Source organism: Oncorhynchus masou, chromosome 30 (assembly GCF_036934945.1).
Source record: "Oncorhynchus masou masou isolate Uvic2021 chromosome 30, UVic_Omas_1.1, whole genome shotgun sequence".
NCBI lineage: Eukaryota > Metazoa > Chordata > Actinopteri > Salmoniformes > Salmonidae > Oncorhynchus > Oncorhynchus masou.
Window position 1 is genome coordinate 66,319,140 of NC_088241.1, and position 24,217 is coordinate 66,343,356.

General features: G+C 45.3%; 1 pseudogene; it reads right to left on the bottom strand.

Moving 5' to 3' along the window:
* The window catches only part of LOC135521693 (uncharacterized protein C8orf34 homolog), a 105,803-nt pseudogene that overhangs the window by 52,234 nt on the left and 29,352 nt on the right, over positions 1-24,217 (bottom strand).

A 24,217-nucleotide genomic window follows, 5' to 3' on the forward strand; every position in this document is an offset into this window, starting at 1 on the left:
TGCATTTGGTAAGTATTCAGACCCCTTGACTTTTTCCACATTGTTACATTACAGCCTGTAAAATGTATTAAATGAACCTTCGCCCCAGTCTGAGGTCCTGAGCGCTCTGGAGCAGTTTTTCAAGGATCTCTCTGTACATTGCTCCGTTCATCTTTCCCTTGATCCTGACTAGTCTCCCAGTCCCTGCCGCTGTCAAACACCCCCACAGCATGATGCTGTTACCATGTTTCACCGTAGGGATGGTGGCAGGTTCTCTCATCTCCACAGAGAAACTCTAGTTCTTGGTCCTTCTCCCCCAATTTTTTATTTTATTTTTTATTTAACCTTTATGTAACTAGGGAAGTCAGTTAAGAACAAATTCTTATTTACAATGACGGCCGGCCCCTTATTCAGGGGCAGAACAACAGATTTTACCTTGTCAACTTGGGGATTCGATCTAGCAACCTTTTTTCAGTTACCTGCCCAATAACCACTAGACTACCTGCCCAATAACCACTAGACTACCTGCCCAATAACCACTAGACTACCTGCCCAATAACCACTAGACTACCTGCCCAATAACCACTAGACTACCTGCCCAATAACCACTAGACTACCTGCCCAATAACCACTAGACTACCTTCCCAATAACCACTAGACTACCTTCCCAATAACCACTAGACTACCTGCCCAATAACCACTAGACTACCTGCCCAATAACCACTAGACTACCTGCCCAATAACCACTAGACTACCTGCCCAATAACCACTAGACTACCTGCCCAATAACCACTAGACTACCTGCCCAATAACCACTAGACTACCTGCCCAATAACCACTAGACTACCTGCCCAATAACCACTAGACTACCTGCCCAATAACCACTAGACTACCTGCCCAATAACCACTAGACTACCTGCCCAATAACCACTAGACTACCTGCCCAATAACCACTAGACTACCTGCCCAATAACCACTAGACTACCTGCCCAATAACCACTAGACTACCTGCCCAATAACCACTAGACTACCTGCCCAATAACCACTAGACTACCTGCCCAATAACCACTAGACTACCTGCCCAATAACCACTAGACTACCTGCCCAATAACCACTAGACTACCTGCCCAATAACCACTAGACTACCTGCCCAATAACCACTAGACTACCTGCCCAATAACCACTAGACTACCTGCCACCTCGATTGCTCAGTTTGGCAGGGCTGCCAGCTCTAGGAAGAGTCTTGGTGGTTCCACATTTCTTCCATTAAAGAATGATGGAGGCCACTGTGTTCCTGGGGACCTTCAATGCTGCAGACATTTTTGTGGTAACCTTCCCCAGATCTGTGCCTCGACACAATCCTGTCTCGGAACTCTATGTACAAATACTTTGACCTCAAGGCTTGGTTTTTGCTCTGACGTGCACTGTCAGCTGTGGGACTTTATATAGACAGGTGTGTGCCTTTCCAAATCATATCCAATAAATTTAATTTATCACAGGTGGACTCCGATCAAGTTGTAGAAACATCTCAAGGATGATCAATGGAAACCGGATGTACCTGAGCTCAATTTCGAGTCTCATGGCAAAGGGTGTGAATACTTATGTAAATAAGGTATTTCTGATCTGACACAATCACAACGTTCTACTGATAAAACTATCAAATAAAAAAAATATTAGATACAGTGCCTTCAGAATGTAGTCATACCCCTTGACTTACTCCAAAATGTCTTGGTTTACAGCCTGAATTCAAAATGGAATTTAAAAAAATTCTCACCCATCTCCACACAATACCCTGTGATTAGATATACACAGTAAATACATTGTAGAAGCATCTTTGGCAGCGATTACAGCTGTGAGTCATTCTGGGTCTCTAAGGAGCTTTCCACACCTGGATTATAGCTCTGTCAAATTGGTTGCTGATCATTGCTAGACAACCATTTTCAGGTCTTGCCATAGATTTCCAAGTAGATTTAAGACAAATCTGTAACTCAGCCACTCATGAACATTCACTGTATTCTTGGTAAGCAACTCCAAGTGTAGATTTGGCCTTGTGTTTTTAGGTTATTGTCCCGCTGAAACGTGAATTCATCTCCCAGTGTCTGATAGACAGCAGACTGAACCAGGATTAAACTTTGTGACTGTTTTTAAAGTCACCATCGTCCTCATGGTGAAAGCAGTAATCCGCTTTCCTGAGCGGTGTCCTTCCTCAGCGACAAATGGTTTAGGAAGGACACCTGTGTCTCTGCTGTGACTGGATCTATTGATACAAAAAAGTATAATTAATAATTTCACCTTTAATGTCTGCTTTTTAAAAAAAAAAATTTTTTATTTTTTTTACCCATCTACCAATAGGTGCCCTTCTTTGCGAGGCATTGGAGAACCTCCCTGGTCATTGTGGTTGAATCTTTGTTTCACTGTTCGACTGAGGGACCTTACAGATAATTGTATGTGTGGGTTACAGAGATGAGGTCGTAATACAAACATCATGTTTAAACACTATTATTGCACACAGAGTGAGTCCATGCAATTTCTTATGTGACTTGTTAAGCACATTTTTAATCCTTAACTTACTCCTGCCAGTATTTAAGAGGACAGCACCGGTGTCCAGGCTAAATTACTCATCTGTCCCTCATACCATCATGGCCACCTAATCATCCCCAGCTTCCAATTGGCTCATTCCTCCCCCTCCCACCCCCCTGTAACTATTCCCCAGGTCGTTGCTGTAAATGAGAATTTCTTCCCAGTCAACTTGCCAGGTAAAATAATGTCAGCCTTTAAGTACCTCTCTATTCACGCCCCTGTCTCTATGTATCTTCATACCTCCTGATAAAGAACAGATTATCATATCTTAAGTGCATTCCAAAATGTGTTTGTTTTCAAAAGAACTGATCTTATCACTAACATTTTTGATGTTGTATCATATTTCAAACTAGCTTTGGCGCTGTGCAGTATCTCTCCTCAGTGAACTTTCAGACATCTGCTTTCTCCCCCGTCTGTCTGTTTATTTAACCGAGGGTAAGTCAGTTTTAAGAACAAATTCTTATTTACAATGACGGCCTAGGAACAGTGGGTTAACTGCCTTGTTCAGCAGGCAGAACGACAGATTTTTTTTTACCTCGTCAGCTCGGGATTCTATGGAACTCCCAAACACGGGCTGGTTGTGATACAGCCTGGAATCGAACCAGGGTCTGTAGCCGACACCTTGAGCACTGAGATTCAGTGCCTTAGACCAATGCGCCACTCGGGAGCCCGTTCTGTTCTGGGCAAATTTCTGCTCTGTCCTCTTTAACCTGACCTAGATCCTCTAGAGGTCTATGGACTGAATATCTGTCTGTTTTAGATGGGGAGGGGAGGGCCCTAAACACATCACTGGCCTGGAAATGCCTTCGACAGATGACACAGACCACAGACTGCTCTTTTCTGGACACACAATAATATCAGAGGTTATTTACAGTGATTCAGATTTTATTGTTATTATTTACATTCTCGATTCAAAATAAATACAAATCTCACATATCTACACACAATAACACATGACGACAAAGTAAAGACATAACGAAAAAAGTAACGACAAAGTGAAGATATGTTTTTAGAAAATTTCGTCAAATGTATTTTAAAATAAAATACAGCAATATCTAATTTACGTAAGTGTGTTGATATTCTGTTCCTCCCCCTGACAATCTGAACAGAGCTCATCTTTGAGATGATCAACGTCCACCTGTAGCCAAATTAAATTGTTTGGACATAATTTAGAAAGAAACACACCTATAAAAGGTCCCACTGTTGACAGAGCAGGAACTATACCATGAAGTCCAAAGAACTGTCCGTAGATCTCTGAGATTGTGATATATATCTAGGGAAGGGTATAAAACCATTTCTAGAGGGATGAAAGTTTCCAAGAGCACGGCGTTCTACATAATTTGGAAATTGTTAAAATATGGAACTACCCCGACTCTGCCTAGAGCTGGCCGTCCAACCAAACTGAGAAACCGGGCAGGAAGGACCTTCGATGAGGGAGGTGACCAAGAACCCAATGACCACTCTGACAGAACTACAGAGTTCCTGGGCTGAGATGGGAGAACCTGCCAGAAGGACAAGAGCATCAGAGTCCTGAATTCAAAGTGATATGTCTGGAAAAAAACTGGGCACAGCGCAACACCTATCTAACACCAGCCCTACCGTGAAGCATGGTTGTGGCAGAATCATGCTATGAGGGATGCTTTTCAGTGTCAGGGACTGGGAGACTGGTAAAGATAGAGGGAACAATGAATGGAGACAAATACAGGCAAATCCTTGATGAGAACCTGCTTCAGAGTGCAAACGACCAAGACTGGGGGGTGAAGATTTACATTCCTACAGGACAATGACCCCAAGCATTCAGCCAAAGCAACGCTGGAATGGCTTCAGAACAAGAATGTGAAAGTCCTTGAGTGGCCAAAGTCCAGACCTTGAAAATGTGTGGAAAGACTTGAAGATTGCTGTTCACCGCCGCTCCCCATCTAACTTAACAGAGTTTGAAAAAATCTACAAGGAAGAATGGAAGAAAATCCCCAAATCCAGATGTGCAAAGTTGATTCAGACAAAGTATTGACTATGTAAATGAGATATTTCTGTATTTCATGTTCAATGCACAATCAAGAGCATCCTCAACCGCAAGGCTCTCCAGAGGGTAGTGAGGTCTGCACAACGCATCACCGGGGGGGCAAACTGCCAGCCCTCCAGGACCACCCGATGTCACAGGAAGGCCAAAAAGATCATCAAGGACAACAACCACCCGAGCCACTGCCTGTTCACCCCGCTATCATCCAGAAGGCGAGGTCAGTACAGGTGCATCAATGCAGGGACCGAGAGACTGAAAAACAGCTTCTATCTCAAGGCCATCAGACTGTTAAACAGCAACCACTAATAGAGAGGCTGACTCAAACATACTGACTCAACTCCAGCCACTTAAATACATGGACATAATGAAGGTATCACTAGTCACTTAAAATCATACCAATAATGTTTACATATCCTACATTACTCATCTCATATGTATATACTGTACTCTATACCATCCTACTGCATCTTGCCTATGCCGCACGGCCATCTCTCATCATATATATTTATATGTACATATTCTCATTCACCCCTTTACATTTGTGTGTATTAGGTAGTTGTTGTGAACATGTTAGATTACGTGTTAGATACTACTGCATTGTCAGAACTATAAGCACAAGCATTTCGCTACGCTCGCATTAACATCTGCTAACCATGTGTATGCGACCAATAACATCTGCTAACCATGTGTATGTGACCAATAACATCTGCTAACCATGTGTATGTGACCAATAACATCTGCTAACCACGTGTATGTGACCAATAACATCTGGGTTGGCGCCCCCCCCCCCCTTGGGTTGTGCCGTGGCGGAGATCTTTGTGGGCTATACTCAGCCTTGTCTCAGGATGGTAAGTTGGTGGTTGAAGATATCCCTCTAGTGGTGTGGGGGCTGTGCTTTGGCAAAGTGGGTGGGGTTATATCCTTCCTGTTTGGCCCTGTCCGGGGGTTTCCTCGGATGGAGCCACAGTGTCTCCTGACCCCTCCTGTCTCAGCCTCCAGTATTTATGCTGCAGTAGTTTGTGTCGGGGGGCTGGGGTCAGTTTGTTATATCTGGAGTACTTCTCCTGTCCTATTCGGTGTCCTGTGTGAATCTAAGTGTGCGTTCTCTAATTCTCTTTCTTTCTCTCTCTCGGAGAACCTGAGCCCTCGGACCATGCCCCAGGACTACCTGACATGATGACTCCTTGCTGTCCCCAGTCAACCTGGCCGTGCTGCTGCTTCAGTTTCAACTGTTCTGCCTTATTATTATTGGACCATGCTGGTCATTTATGAACATTTGAACATCTTGGCCATGTTCTGTTATAATCTCCACCCGGCACAGCCAGAAGAGGACTGGCCACCACACATAGCCTGGTTCCTCTCAGGTTTCTTCCTAGGTTTTGGCCTTTCTAGGGAGTTTTTCCTAGCCACCGTGCTTCTACACCTGCATTGCTTGCTTAACATCTTCTAAACCATGTGTATGTGACCAATAACATCTACTAACCATGTGTATGTGACCAATAACATCTGCTAGCCACGTGTATGTGACCATTAACATCTGCTAACCATGTGTATGTGACCAATAAAATGGGATTTGATTAGAATACTTTTGCAAAAGAAAATCAGAAAACACGTTTCCACTTTGTCATTACAGGGTATTGTGTGTAGATGGGTAAGACTTAAAAAAACAACAACATTTAAACCATTTTGAATTCAGGCTGTAACACGACACAATGTGAAGTCAATAGGATTGAATACTTTCTGAATGAACTGTAAATAAACAAGGGAGAGAGAAAGAGAGACTGGTATGAGGAGAGTGTTCTGCAGACACGCCTGGAACAGAAGGCTATAAAGCCAGGGGTCACAGGTCAAAAGGAAGCAGATGGAGTGACATGGAGAGAAGGAGAAGAGGGGTTGGCTCTCACTTCCAAACAAAAAGGTTTACAGTGTGTGTTCTAGCTTCTTCTTCTTTTTACTGCCTGTGAAATCTATCTGTACCTTTTAATGAAAAAACCTCTCCATCCTACGAATAAACCTGCTTCCCTGAAGTCTAGTGCATGTGGGGAGGTTTGACTTGAAGAGACATAGAGTATGTCTACTGGTCTAATATAGAGACAGGGAATTAGAATGTGGCCAAACACGGACTAACATAGAAGTTGATGATATCATTCAGAGGTGAACTAGTGTCTCTCTCTCACACATGTCCCAGTAACATCCGTGAAGAGGAAGCCTGTGGACACTGCAGTAAGTCAGACAAGCATTCATCATATACCCCTCCTCCAAGATAAATACTGAGGGACCATACCCCTCTCCTTCAAGATAAATACTGAGGGACCATACCCCTCTCCTCTCAGATAAATACTGAGACCATACCCCTCTCCTCTCAGATAAATACTGAGGGACCATACCCTCTCCTCTCAGATAAATACTGAGGGACCATACCCTCTCCTCTCAGATAAATACTGAGGGACCATACCCCTCTCCTCTCAGATAAATACTGAGGGACCATGCCCCCTCCCCTTTCAGATAAATACTGAGGGACCATACCCTCTCCTCTCAGATAAATACTGAGGGACCATACCCCTCTCCTCCAAGATAAATACTGAGGGACCATACCCCCTCCTCCAAGATAAATACTGAGGACCATACCCCCTCTCCTCCAAGATAAATACTGAGGGACCATACCCTCTCCTCCAAGATAAATACTGAGGGACCATACCCCTCTCCTCTCAGATACATACTGAGACCATACCCTCTCCTCTCAGATAAATACTGAGGGACCATACCCCTCTCCTCCAAGATAAATACTGAGGGACCATACCCCTCTCCTCCAAGATAAATACTGAGGGACCATACCCCTCTCCTCTCAGATAAATACTGAGACCATACCCCTCTCCTCTCAGATAAATACTGAGGGACCATACCCCTCTCCTTTCAGATAAATACTGAGGGACCATACCCCTCTCCTCTCAGATAAATACTGAGGGACCATACCCCTCTCCTCTCAGATAAATACTGAGGGACCATACCCCTCTCCTCTCAGATAAATACTGAGGGACCATACCCCCCTCTCCTCTCAGATAAATACTGAGGGACCATACCCCTCCTCCAAGATAAATACTGAGGGACCATACCCCTCTCCTCTCAGATAAATACTGAGACCATACCCTCTCCTCTCAGATAAATACTGAGACCATACCCCTCTCCTCTCAGATAAATACTGAGGGACCATACCCCCTCTCCTTTCAGATAAATACTGAGGGACCATACCCCTCTCCTCTCAGATAAATACTGAGGGACCATACCCTCTCCTCTCAGATAAATACTGAGGGACCATACCCCTCTCCTCTCAGATAAATACTGAGGGACCATACCCCTCTCCTCTCAGATAAATACTGAGGGACCATACCCCCCTCCTCCAAGATAAATACTGAGGGACCATACCCCTCTCCTCTCAGATAAATACTGAGACCATACCCCTCTCCTCTCAGATAAATACTGAGGGACCATACCCCTCTCCTTTCAGATAAATACTGAGGGACCATACCCTCTCCTCTCAGATAAATACTGAGACCATACCCTCTCCTCCAAGATACATACTGAGACCATACCCTTTCCTCTCAGATACATACTGAGGGACCATACCCCTCTCCTCTCAGATAAATACTGAGGGACCATACCCCTCTCCTCTCAGATACATACTGAGGGACCATACCCCTCTCCTCTCAGATAAATACTGAGGGACCATACCCTCTCCTCTCAGATAAATACTGAGGGACCATACCCCTCTCCTCTCAGATACATACTGAGGGACCATACCCCTCTCCTCCAAGATAAATACTGAGGGACCATACCCTCTCCTCTCAGATACATACTGAGGGACCATACCCTCTCCTCTCAGATAAATACTGAGGGACCATACCCCTCTCCTCTCAGATACATACTGAGACCATACCCCTCTCCTCTCAGATAAATACTGAGGGACCATACCCTCTCCTCTCAGATAAATACTGAGGGACCATACCCCTCCTCTCAGATAAATACTGAGGGACCATACCCTCTCCTCTCAGATAAATACTGAGGGACCATACCCTCTCCTCTCAGATAAATACTGAGACCATACCCTCTCCTCTCAGATAAATACTGAGGGACCATACCCTCTCCTCTCAGATAAATACTGAGGGACCATACCCCCTCTCCTCTCAGATAAATACTGAGGGACCATACCCCTCTCCTCCAAGATAAATACTGAGGGACCATACCCCTCTCCTCCAAGATAAATACTGAGGGACCATACCCTCTCCTCTCAGATAAATACTGAGGGACCATACCCTCTCCTCTCAGATACATACTGAGGGACCATACCCCTCTCCTCCAAGATAAATACTGAGGGACCATACCCCTCTCCTCTCAGATAAATACTGAGGGACCATACCCCTCTCCTCTCAGATAAATACTGAGACCATACCCTCTCCTCTCAGATAAATACTGAGGGACCATACCCCTCTCCTCTCAGATAAATACTGAGGGACCATACCCCTCTCCTCTCAGATACATACTGAGGGACCATACCCCTCTCCTCCAAGATAAATACTGAGACCATACCCCTCTCCTCTCAGATAAATACTGAGGGACCATACCCCTCTCCTCTCAGATAAATACTGAGGGACCATACCCTCTCCTCTCAGATAAATACTGAGGGACCATACCCCCTCTCCTCTCAGATACATACTGAGGGACCATACCCTCTCCTCCAAGATAAATACTGAGGGACCATACCCCTCTCCTCTCAGATACATACTGAGGGACCATACCCCTCTCCTCTCAGATAAATACTGAGGGACCATACCCTCTCCTCTCAGATAAATACTGAGGACCATACCCTCTCCTCTCAGATAAATACTGAGACCATACCCCTCTCCTCTCAGATAAATACTGAGGGACCATACCCCCTCTCCTCTCAGATACATACTGAGGGACCATACCCCTCTCCTCTCAGATAAATACTGAGACCATACCCTCTCCTCTCAGATAAATACTGAGACCATACCCCCTCTCCTCTCAGATAAATACTGAGGGACCATACCCCTCTCCTCCAAGATAAATACTGAGACCATACCCCTCTCCTCTCAGATAAATACTGAGGGACCATACCCTCTCCTCTCAGATACATACTGAGGGACCATACCCCTCTCCTCCAAGATAAATACTGAGGGACCATACCCCCTCTCCTCTCAGATAAATACTGAGGGACCATACCCTCTCCTCCAAGATAAATACTGAGGGACCATACCCCTCTCCTCTCAGATAAATACTGAGGGACCATACCCTCTCCTCCAAGATAAATACTGAGGGACCATGCCCCCCCTCTCCTCCAAGATAAATACTGAGGGACCATACCCCTCTCCTCTCAGATAAATACTGAGGGACCATACCCTCTCCTCTCAGATAAATACTGAGGGACCATACCCCTCTCCTCTCAGATAAATACTGAGACCATACCCCTCTCCTCTCAGATAAATACTGAGGGACCATACCCCTCTCCTCTCAGATAAATACTGAGGGACCATACCCCTCTCCTCTCAGATAAATACTGAGGGACCATACCCCTCTCCTCTCAGATAAATACTGAGGGACCATACCCCTCTCCTCCAAGATAAATACTGAGGGACCATACCCTCTCCTCTCAGATAAATACTGAGGGACCATACCCCTCTCCTCTCAGATAAATACTGAGACCATACCCCCCTCCTCTCAGATAAATACAGAGGGACCATACCCCCTCTCCTCTCAGATAAATACTGAGACCATACCCCCTCCTCTCAGATAAATACTGAGGGACCATACCCCTCCTCTCAGATAAATACTGAGGGACCATACCCCTCCCCTTTCAGATAAATACTGAGGGACCATACCCCTCTCCTCTCAGATAAATACTGAGGGACCATACCCCTCTCCTCCAAGATAAATACTGAGGGACCATACCCCCCTCCTCCAAGATAAATACTGAGGGACCATACCCCTCTCCTCCAAGATAAATACTGAGGGACCATACCCCTCTCCTCCAAGATAAATACTGAGGGACCATACCCCTCTCCTCTCAGATACATACTGAGACCATACCCCTCTCCTCTCAGATAAATACTGAGGGACCATACCCCTCTCCTCCAAGATAAATACTGAGGGACCATACCCCTCTCCTCCAAGATAAATACTGAGGGACCATACCCCTCTCCTCTCAGATAAATACTGAGACCATACCCCTCTCCTCTCAGATAAATACTGAGGGACCATACCCCTCTCCTTTCAGATAAATACTGAGGGACCATACCCCTCCTCTCAGATAAATACTGAGGGACCATACCCCTCTCCTCTCAGATAAATACTGAGGGACCATACCCCTCTCCTCTCAGATAAATACTGAGGGACCATACCCTCTCCTCTCAGATAAATACTGAGGGACCATACCCCTCCTCCAAGATAAATACTGAGGGACCATACCCCCTCTCCTCTCAGATAAATACTGAGACCATACCCCTCTCCTCTCAGATAAATACTGAGGGACCATACCCCTCTCCTTTCAGATAAATACTGAGGGACCATACCCCTCTCCTCTCAGATAAATACTGAGGGACCATACCCCCTCTCCTCTCAGATAAATACTGAGGGACCATACCCCTCTCCTCTCAGATAAATACTGAGACCATACCTCTCCTCTCAGATAAATACTGAGGGACCATACCCCTCTCCTCTCAGATAAATACTGAGGGACCATACCCCTCTCCTCCAAGATAAATACTGAGACCATACCCCTCTCCTCTCAGATACATACTGAGGGACCATACCCCTCTCCTCTCAGATAAATACTGAGGGACCATACCCCTCTCCTCTCAGATAAATACTGAGGGACCATACCCCTCTCCTCTCAGATAAATACTGAGGGACCATACCCTCTCCTCTCAGATACATACTGAGGGACCATACCCCTCTCCTCTCAGATAAATACTGAGACCATACCCTCTCCTCTCAGATAAATACTGAGACCATACCCCTCTCCTCTCAGATAAATACTGAGGGACCATACCCCTCCCTCTCAGATACATACTGAGGGACCATACCCCTCTCCTCTCAGATAAATACTGAGGGACCATACCCTCTCCTCCAAGATAAATACTGAGGGACCATACCCCTCTCCTCCAAGATAAATACTGAGGGACCATACCCCCCTCCTCCAAGATAAATACTGAGGGACCATACCCCTCTCCTCTCAGATAAATACTGAGACCATACCCCTCTCCTCTCAGATAAATACTGAGGGACCATACCCCTCTCCTCTCAGATAAATACTGAGGGACCATACCCCTCTCCTCTCAGATAAATACTGAGACCATACCCCTCTCCTCTCAGATAAATACTGAGACCATACCCTCTCCTCTCAGATAAATACTGAGGGACCATACCCCTCTCCTCTCAGATACATACTGAGGGACCATACCCCTCTCCTCTCAGATAAATACTGAGGGACCATACCCCTCTCCTCTCAGATACATACTGAGGGACCATACCCCTCTCCTCTCAGATAAATACTGAGGGACCATACCCCTCTCCTCTCAGATAAATACTGAGGGACCATACCCCTCTCCTCTCAGATAAATACTGAGGGACCATACCCCTCTCCTCTCAGATACATACTGAGGGACCATACCCCTCTCCTCTCAGATAAATACTGAGGGACCATACCCCTCTCCTCTCAGATAAATACTGAGGGACCATACCCTCTCCTCTCAGATAAATACTGAGGGACCATACCCTCTCCTCTCAGATAAATACTGAGGGACCATACCCCTCTCAGATACATACTGAGGGACCATACCCCTCTCCTCCAAGATAAATACTGAGGGACCATACCCCTCTCCTCTCAGATAAATACTGAGGGACCATACCCCTCTCCTCTCAGATACATACTGAGGGACCATACCCCTCTCCTCTCAGATAAATACTGAGGGACCATACCCCTCTCCTCCAAGATAAATACTGAGGGACCATACCCCTCTCCTCCAAGATAAATACTGAGGGACCATACCCCTCTCCTCTCAGATAAATACTGAGGGACCATACCCCTCTCCTCTCAGATACATACTGAGGGACCATACCCCTCTCCTCTCAGATAAATACTGAGGGACCATACCCCTCTCCTCTCAGATAAATACTGAGGGACCATACCCCTCTCCTCTCAGATACATACTGAGGGACCATACCCCTCTCCTCCAAGATAAATACTGAGGGACCATACCCCTCTCCTCTCAGATACATACTGAGGGACCATACCCCTCTCCTCTCAGATAAATACTGAGGGACCATACCCCTCTCCTCTCAGATACATACTGAGACCATACCCCTCTCCTCTCAGATAAATACTGAGGGACCATACCCCTCTCCTCTCAGATAAATACTGAGGGACCATACCCCTCCTCTCAGATAAATACTGAGGGACCATACCCCTCTCCTCTCAGATAAATACTGAGGGACCATACCCCTCTCCTCTCAGATAAATACTGAGACCATACCCCTCTCCTCTCAGATAAATACTGAGGGACCATACCCCTCTCCTCTCAGATAAATACTGAGGGACCATACCCCTCTCCTCTCAGATAAATACTGAGGGACCATACCCCTCTCCTCCAAGATAAATACTGAGGGACCATACCCCTCTCCTCCAAGATAAATACTGAGGGACCATACCCCTCTCCTCTCAGATAAATACTGAGGGACCATACCCCTCTCCTCTCAGATACATACTGAGGGACCATACCCCTCTCCTCCAAGATAAATACTGAGGGACCATACCCCTCTCCTCTCAGATAAATACTGAGGGACCATACCCCTCTCCTCTCAGATAAATACTGAGACCATACCCCTCTCCTCTCAGATAAATACTGAGGGACCATACCCCTCTCCTCTCAGATAAATACTGAGGGACCATACCCTCTCCTCTCAGATACATACTGAGGGACCATACCCTCTCCTCTCAGATAAATACTGAGGGACCATACCCCTCTCCTCTCAGATAAATACTGAGGGACCATACCCCTCTCCTCTCAGATAAATACTGAGGGACCATACCCCTCTCCTCTCAGATACATACTGAGGGACCATACCCTCTCCTCCAAGATAAATACTGAGGACCATACCCCTCTCCTCTCAGATACATACTGAGGGACCATACCCCTCTCCTCTCAGATAAATACTGAGGGACCATACCCCTCTCCTCTCAGATAAATACTGAGGGACCATACCCCTCTCCTCTCAGATAAATACTGAGACCATACCCCTCTCCTCTCAGATAAATACTGAGGGACCATACCCCTCTCCTCTCAGATACATACTGAGGGACCATACCCCTCTCCTCTCAAATAAATACTGAGACCATACCCCTCTCCTCTCAGATAAATACTGAGACCATACCCCTCTCCTCTCAGATAAATACTGAGGGACCATACCCCTCTCCTCCAAGATAAATACTGAGACCATACCCCTCTCCTCTCAGATAAATACTGAGGGACCATACCCCTCTCCTCTCAGATACATACTGAGGGACCATACCCCTCTCCTCCAAGATAAATACTGAGGGACCATACCCCTCTCCTCCAAGATAAATACTGAGGGACCATACCCCTCTCCTCCAAGATAAATACTGAGGGACCATACCCCTCTCCTCTCAGATAAATACTGAGGGACCATACCCCTCTCCTCTCAGATAAATACTGAGGGACCATACCCCTCTCCTCTCAGATAAATACTGAGACCATACCCCTCTCCTCTCAGATAAATACTGAGGGACCATACCCCTCTCCTCTCAGATACATACTGAGGGACCATACCCCTCTCCTCTCAGATAAATACTGAGGGACCATACCCCTCTCCTCTCAGATAAATACTGAGGGACCATACCCCTCTCCTCCAAGATAAATACTGAGGGACCATACCCCTCTCCTCTCAGATAAATACTGAGGGACCATACCCTCTCCTCTCAGATAAATACTGAGACCATACCCCCTCCTCTCAGATAAATACAGAGGGACCATACCCTCTCCTCTCAGATAAATACTGAGACCATACCCCCCTCCTCTCAGATAAATACTGAGGGACCATACCCCCTCCTCTCAGATAAATACTGAGGGACCATACCCTCCTCTCAGATAAATACTGAGGGACCATACCCCCCTCCTCTCAGATAAATACTGAGGGACCATACCCCTCTCCTCTCAGATAAATACTGAGACCATACCCCCTCCTCTCAGATAAATACAGAGGGACCATACCCCTCTCCTCTCAGATAAATACTGAGACCATACCCCCCTCCTCTCAGATAAATACTGAGGGACCATACCCCTCCTCTCAGATAAATACTGAGGGACCATACCCCTCCTCTCAGATAAATACTGAGACCATACCCCTCTCCTCCAAGATAAATACTGAGGGACCATACCCCTCTCCTCTCAGATAAATACTGAGACCATACCCCCCTCCTCTCAGATACATACTGAGGGACCATACCCCTCTCCTCCAAGATAAATACTGAGACCATACCCCCCTCCTCTCAGATAAATACTGAGACCATACCCCTCTCCTCCAAGATACATACTGAGGGACCATACCCCTCTCCTCTCAGATAAATACTGAGACCATACCCCTCTCCTCTAAGATAAATACTGAGGGACCATACCCCTCCTCTCAGATAAATACTGAGACCATACCCCTCTCCTCCAAGATAAATACTGAGGGACCATACCCCTCTCCTCTCAGATAAATACTGAGACCATACCCCCCTCCTCTCAGATACATACTGAGGGACCATACCCCTCCTCTCATATAAATACTGAGACCATACCCCTCTCCTCTAAGATAAATACTGAGGGACCATACCCCTCTCCTCTAAGATAAATACTGAGACCATACCCCTCTCCTCTCAGATAAATACTGAGACCATACCCCTCTCCTCCAAGATAAATACTGAGGGACCATACCCTCTCCTCTCAGATAAATACTGAGACCATACCCCTCCTCTCAGATAAATACTGAGGGACCATACCCCCTCTCCTCTCAGATAAATACTGAGACCATACCCCTCTCCTCTCAGATACATACTGAGGGACCATACCCCTCTCCTCTCAGATAAATACTGAGGGACCATACCCCTCTCCTCTCAGATACATACTGAGGGACCATACCCCTCTCCTCTCAGATACATACTGAGGGACCATACCCCTCTCCTCTCAGATAAATACTGAGGGACCATACCCCCTCTCCTCTCAGATACATACTGAGGGACCATACCCCTCTCCTCTCAGATAAATACTGAGGGACCATAACCCTCTCCTCTCAGATAAACACTGAGACCATACCCCTCTCCTCTCAGATAAATACTGAGGGACCATACCCCTCTCCTCTCAGATAAATACTGAGGGACCATACCCCCCTCCTCTCAGATAAATACTGAGACCATACCCCTCTCCTCTCAGATACATACTGAGGACCATACCCCTCTCCTCTCAGATAAATACTGAGGGACCATACCCCTCTCCTCTCAGATAAATACTGAGACCATACCCTCTCCTCCAAGATACATACTGAGACCATACCCCTTTCCTCTCAGATACATACTGAGGGACCATACCCTCTCCTCCAAGATAAATACTGAGGGACCATACCCTCTCCTCTCAGATAAATACTGAGGGACCATACCCCTCTCCTCTCAGATAAATACTGAGGGACCATACCCCTCTCCTCTCAGATAAATACTGAGACCATACCCCTCTCCTCTCAGATAAATACTGAGGGACCATACCCCTCTCCTCTCAGATAAATACTGAGGGACCATACCCCTCTCCTCTCAGATACATACATGCTGAATAGACAGTAGAGCAGTGTTTGACCTGTCCCACTCTGTGTAAATTGAGCTACCAAGTTATAGAGCAGACAGACAGACAAACGTAAAAACAGACAACGAGCCAGCCATCAAGACAGACAGTCAGTCAAACAGTCAGTCAGACAGACAAACAGGTAACGGCCAGGTTGTCAGGGTAAAGGACAGGTCAGGGCCAGGTTGTCAGGGTAAAGGACAGGTAGGGGCCAGGTTGTCAGGGTAAAGGACAGGTAAGGGCCAGGTATGTCAGGGTAAAGGACAGGTAAAGGGCCAGGTTGTCAGGGTCGGGCAGGTATTCAGGGTAAGGGACAGATAGGGTCAGAGAATAGGACAGGTAAAGGAAGGTTAGGGCCAGGTATTCAGGGCAATGGACAGGTTAGGCCAGGTATTCAGGGTAAAGGACAGGTATTCAGGGTAAAGAGTAATGGACAGGTTAGGGCCAGGTATTCAGGGTAAAGGAGTAAGGTATTCAAAGGACAGGTTAGGGCCAGGTATTCAGGGTAAAGGACAGGTTAGGGCCAGGTATTCAGGGTAAAGGACAGGTTAGGGCCAGGTATTCAGAGTAAAGGACAGGTTTGGGCCAGGTATTCAGGGTAATGGACAGGTATTCAAAGTAAAGGACTAGGGCCAGGTATTCAGGGTAAAGGACAGGGGCCAGGTATTCAGAGTAAAGGACAGGTTAGGGCCAGGTATTCAGAGTAATTCGGACAGGTTAGGGCCAGGTATTCAGGACAGGTTAGGGCCAATTCGGACAGGTTAGGGCCAGGTATTCAGAGTAAAGGACAGGTTAGGGCCAGGTATTCAGAGTAACGGACAGGTTAGGGCCAGGTATTCAGAGTAAAGGACAGGTTAGGGCCAGGTATTCAGGGTAAAGGACAGGTTCGGGCCAGGTATTCAAAGTAAAGGACAGGTTAGGGCCAGGTATTCAGGGTAAAGGACAGGTTAGGGCCAGGTATTCAGGGTAAAGGACAGGTTAGGGCCAGGTATTCAGGGTAAAGGACAGGTTAGGGCCAGGTATTCAGGCCAGGTATTCAGGGTAAAGGACAGGTTAGGGCCAGGCCAGGTATTCAAAGTAAAGGACAGGTTAGGGCCAGGTATTCAGGGTAAAGGACAGGTTAGGGACAGGTATTCAGGGTAAAGGACAGGTTAGGGCCAGGTATTCAGGGTAATGGACAGGTTAGGGCCAGGTATTCAGAGTAAAGGACAGGTAAATATTTACCTTGCACACCTAGAGCAGATGTTGAGTGTGACCTTGGCCTGGGGTTCTGGGCAGTAGGAGCTACGACCCTGGCTGAACTTACTGCCTGACGGTGCCAGCCCTGTTACCCCTCCATACGCAGGTCATCCAGGTCCTCTGTAAAGGGAGAAGGAGAGGGAGTAAGTGGAGGAGAGTGGAAGAGACAGAGGAGGAGACAGAGAAGGGGACAGAAGGGGAGACGTAGGGAGGAGAGTGGAGGAGAAAGAGGAGGAGAGAGGAAGTGACAGAGGAGGAGAGTGAAGGAGGAGAGAGGAGGAGAGTGAAGGAGGAGTGAGGAGGAGACAGAGGAGGAGAGTGAAGGAGGAGAGAGGAGGAGCCAGAGGAGGAGAGTGAAGGAGGAGAGTGAAGGAGGAGAGAGGAGGAGAGTGAAGGAGGAGAGAAGGAGGAGAGAGGAGGAGAGAGAGAGGAGGAGGAGAGAGGAAGGTGTTACTGTACACTACAGTGTGTTTCTGTACACTACATTGTGTTTCTGTACACTACAGTGTGTTTCTGTACACTACAGTGTGTTTCTGTACACTACAGTGTGTTTCTGTACCCTACAGTGTGTTAGTGTACACTACAGTGTGTTTCTGTACACTACAGTGTGTTAGTGTACACTACAGTGTGTTAGTGTACACTACAGTGTGTTTCTGTACACTACAGTGTGTTACTGTATACTACAGTGTGTTACTGTATACTACAGTGTGTTCTGTACACTGCAGTGTGTTTCTGTACACTACAGTGTGTTACTGTACACTACAGTGTGTTACTGTACCCTACAGTGTGTTACTGTACACTACAGTGTGTTACTGTACACTACAGTGTGTTTCTGTACACTACACTGTGTTACTGTACACTACAGTGTTTTTTTATTGAGAAAGAAAGTTTACACTCAAACAATTTTGATTTTCTATTAGTTGAGTTACACTACACTGTGTTAGTACCACACACCATACAGTGTTTTTTCCCATTGAGAAAGAAACCATCACACCATACCACCATCACCAACACCATTTTGATTTTATATTACCATCATGAGTTACCATACCACATTCCACCATCATCACACCATCAACCATACCATCATACCACCATCACACCATACCACCATACCATCATACCACCATCATACCATACCACCATCACACCATACCACCATACCATCATCACACCATCACACCATACCACCATCACACCATACCACCATCACACCATACCATCACACCATACAACCATACCACCATCACACCATACCACCATCACACCATACCACCATCACACCATACCACCATTACACCATACCACCATTACACCATCACACCATACCACCATTACACCATACCACCATTACACCATACCACCATCACACCATACCACCATACCACCATACCACCATACCACCATCACACCATCACACCATACCACCATCACACCATACCACCATCACACCATACCACCATCACACCATACCACCATACCACCATCACACCATACCACCATCACACCATACCACCATCACACCATACCACCATCACACCACACCTCCATCACACTCACTCACGCACACACACGTACACACACACACTACCCACCAGAGATATAGACACACACACACACACACACAAACCATCATCATCTCCCACACCAGATTCAAGCTATTTCATGTGGGACCATGAGTTACATATGAGTGAACTCCATGCCTTCGTATGTGATACAAGCCCTAGCTGTGCCTCTGAGCTGTGAGCAGTGATCTGTGAGCTGTGAGCAGTTAGCTGTGAGCTGTGAGCTGTGAACCGTGAGCTGTTACAGTAGCTGTTAGCTGTGAGCAAATGGGCTGTTACAGTAGCTGTTAGCTGTGAGCTGTTAGCTGGGAGCTGTTACAGTAGCTGTTAGCTGTGAGCAGTGAGCTGTGAGCTGAGCTGTGAGCTGTTACAGTAGCTGTTAGCTGTGAGCAATGGGCTGTTACAGTAGCTGTTAGCTGTGAGCAGTGAGCAGTGAGCTGTGAGCTGTGAGCTGTTGGCAGCTGTTAGCTGTGAGCAGTTAGCTGTAAGCTGTTAGCTGTGAGCTGTTACAGTAGCTGTTAGCTGTGAGCTGTTACAGTAGCTGTTAGCTGTGAGCTGTTACAGTAGCTGTTAGCTGTTAGCTGTGAGCAGTTAGCTGTTAGCTGTGAGCTGTTACAGTAGCTGTTAGCTGTTAGCTGTGAGCTGTTACAGTAGCTGTTAGCTGTGAGCTGCTACAGTAGCTGTTAGCTGTGAGTTGTTACAGTAACTGTTAGCTGTTAGCTGTGAGCTGTTACAGTAGCTGTTAGCTGTGAGCTGTTACAGTAGCTGTTAGCTGTGAGCAGTTAGCTGTGAGCTGTGAGCTGTTACAGTAGCTGTTAGCTGTTAGCTGTGAGCTGTTACAGTAGCTGTTAGCTGTGAGCTGTTACAGTAGCTGTTAGCTGTTAGTTGTTACAGTAGCTGTTAGCTGTGAGCTGTTACAGTAGCTGTAAGATGTGGTTTGGTGTCTGGGAGGTCGCAATGTGATTCATCCCAAATGGCACCTTATTCACTATGTAGTGTAATCATTTTTACCAAGGCCCATAAGGGATTCTCATATGTCTCTGGTCCAAAGTAGTGCACTATGTAGGGAATAGGGTGCCATTTGGGACAGCCCTAGAACAGCATGCTTTAGCCTAGTGCCATTATGAAACAGGTTGAGGCTCTAGTGTCTACTTAGTACTGGGCTCTACTTAACAATATATTTGACAGATAAACAGGGAAAACACATACAGTATGCATACTGACAAGCACCCATCTGGGGATCTGTATTTTTATCCATCTACAGTGAATATATATAACGTACCAGTCAGAAGTTTGGACACACCTACTCATTCAAGGGTTTTTCTTTATTTTTACTATTTTCTACATTATAGGATAATAGTGAAGACATCAAAACTATCAAATAACACATGGAATCATGCAGTTACCAAAAAAGTGTTAAGAAAATCAAATGATATTTAATATTTGAGATTCTTCAAATTAGCCATCCTTTGCCTTGATGACAGCTTTGCACACTTTTGGCATTTTCTCAACCAGCTTCACCTGGAATGCTTTTGCAACAGTCTTGAAGTTCCCACATATGCTGAGCACTTCTTGGCTGCTTTGCTTCACTCTGCGGTCCAACTCATCCCAAAGCATCTCAACTGGGTTGAGTTTGGGTGATTGTGGAGACCAGGTCATCTGATGCAGAACTCCTTCACTTCCCTTCTTGGTCAAATAACCTTTACACAGCCTGGAGGTGTGTTGGGTCATTGTCCTGTTGAAAAACAAATGATAGTCCCACTAAGCGCAAGCCAGATGGGATGGTGTATCGCTGCAGAATGCTGTGGTAGCCATGCTGGTTTAGTGTGCTTTGAATTCTAAATAAATCACAGACTTTTGTCACCAGCAAAGCACCCCGACACCATCACACCTCCTCCATGCTTCACGGTGGGAACCACACATGCAGAGATCATCCGTTCACCTGCTCTTTTTCTCACAAAGACACGGCGGTTGGAACCAAAAATCTCATCAGACCAAAGGACAGATTTCCACCGGTCTAATGTCCATTGCTCGTGTTTCTTGGCCCAAGAAAGTCTCTTCTTATTGGTGTCATTCAGCAGTGGTTTCTTTGCAAAATTTTGACCATGAAGGCCTGATTCACACGGTCTCCTCTGAACAGTTGATGTTGAGATGTGTCTGTTACTTGAACTCTGTGAAGCATTTATTTGGGCTGCAATTTCTGAGGCTGGAAACTGTAATGAACAGAGGTAACTCTGGGTCTTCCATTTCTCCGGCGGTCCTCATGAGAGCCAGTTTCATCATAACGCTTGATGGTTTTGCGATTGCACTTGAAGAAACTTTAAAAGTTATTGAAATTTTCTGTATTGACTGATCTTCATGTCTTAGAGTAATGATGGATAGTCATTTCTCTTTGCTTATTTGAGCTGTTCTTGCCATAATATGGACTTGGTCTTTTATCAAATAAGGCTATCTTCTGTGTATCACCACTACCTTGTCACAACACAACTGATTGGCTCAAATGCATTAAGAAGGAAAGAAATTCCACAAATTAACTTTTAACAAGGCACACCTGTTAATTGAAATGCATTCCAGGCTATGGTATGCCCTACTGAAAACACCATGGAAACAGGAGAATTCAAACAAGACAGTGGCTGCTATTCCATCACTAGCCACTAGAGGTCATAGTAACCTCACACAGACAAGTTTTAAAGTTTATTCACCACGTGCACAGGATACAACAGGTGTTAAGCAGTACAGTGAAGTTCTGACCTTGAGAGCTTTTTGGCAACAATGCAGTGATAATAATAATAATATTATAGTAATAATAATAATAACAATAGTAATAATAATAATAATAATAATAATAATAATAACAATAATAATAATAATAATAATAATAATAATAATAATAATAAAAATAATAATAATAATAATAATAATAATAATATAACAATAGTAATAATAATAATAATAACAATAGTAATAATAATAATAACAATAGTAATAATAATGATAATAACAATAATAATATTAATAGTAATAATAATGATAATAATAATAACAATAATAATATTAATAGTAATAATAATGATAATAATAATAACAATAATAATATTAATAGTAATAATAATAATAATAATAATAATAATAATAATAACAATAGTAACAATAATAATAACAATACCAATAGTAATAATAATAATAATAACAATAATAATAATAACAACAATAATAATAATAATGCTAATAACAATAACAATAGTAATAATAATAATTATTATAGTAATAATAATAATTATTATAATAATAATAATAATAATAATAGTAATAACAATAACAATAGCAATAATTATAATAATAATAATGATAATAATAATAATAACAATAATAGCAATAATTATAATAATAATAATAATAATGATAATAATAATATCAGTAATAATAATATCATAGTAATAATAATAATATAATAATAATAATAACAATAGTAACAATAGTACAGTGCCAGTCTGGCAGGCCACTCAGTAAGACTGATAGACCTCTCTACCTCTCTACCATCTTTGTCTCTCTATCTCTCTTCTCTCCAGCGCCAGTCTGGCAGGCCACTCAGTAAGACTGATAGACCTCTCTACCTCTCTACCAATGCTGTCTCTCTATCTCTTCTCTCCAGCGCCAGTCTGGCAGGTCACTCAGTAAGACTGAAAGACCTCTATACCATCTCTGTCTCTCTATCTCTCTTCTCTCCAGCGCCAGTCTGGCAGGCCACTCAGTAAGACTGATAGACCTCTATACCATCTCTGTCTCTCTATCTCTCCTCTCTCCAGCGCCAGTCTGGCAGGCCACTCAGTAAGACTGATAGACCTCTCTACCTCTCTACCATCGCTGTCTCTCTATCTCTCTTCTCTCCAGCGCCAGTCTGGCAGGTCACTCAGTAAGACTGATAGACCTCTATACCATCTCTGTCTCTCTATCTCTCTTCTCTCCAGCGCCAGTCTGGCAGGCCACTCAGTAAGACTGATAGACCTCTATACCATCCCTGTCTCTCCTTCTCTCTTCTCTCCAGCGCCAGTCTGGCAGGTCTCTCAGTAAGACTGGTAGACCTCTCTGCCTCTCTACCATCCCTGTCTCTCTATCTCTCTTCTCTCCAGCGCCAGTCTGGCAGGCCACTCAGTAAGACTGATAGACCTCTCTGCCATCTCTGTCTCTCTATCTCTCTTCTCTCCAGCGCCAGTCTGGCAGGCCACTCAGTAAGACTGATAGACCTCTCTGCCTCTATACCATCTCTGTCTCTCTATCTCTCTTCTCTCCAGCGCCAGTCTGGCAGGCCACTCAGTAAGACTGATAGACCTCTATACCATCTCTGTCTCTCTATCTCTCTTCTCTCCAGCGCCAGTCTGGCAGGCCACTCAGTCAGACTGATAGACCTCTATACCATCTCTGTCTCTCGATCTCTCTTCTCTCCAGCGCCAGTCTGGCAGGCCACTCAGTAAGACTGATAGACCTCTATACCATCTCTGTCTCTCTATCTCTCTTCTCTCCAGCGCCAGTCTGGCAGGCCACTCAGTAAGACTGATAGACCTCTCTACCTCTCTACCTGTCTCTCTATCTCTTCTCTCCAGCGCCAGTCTGGCAGGCCACTCAGTAAGACTGGTAGACCTCTCTGCCTCTATACCATCTCTGTCTCTCTATCTCTCTTCTCTCCAGTGCCAGTCTGGCAGGCCACTCAGTAAGACTGATAGACCTCTCTGCCTCTCTACCATCTCTGTCTCTCTATCTCTCTTCTCTCCAGCGCCAGTCTGGCAGGCCACTCAGTAAGACTGATAGACCTCTATACCATCTCTGTCCTCTATCTCTCTTCTCTACCATCCCTGTCTCTCTATACCATCTCTGTCTCTCTCTTCTCTCCAGCGCCAGTCTGGCAGGTCACTCAGTAAGACTGATAGACCTCTCTA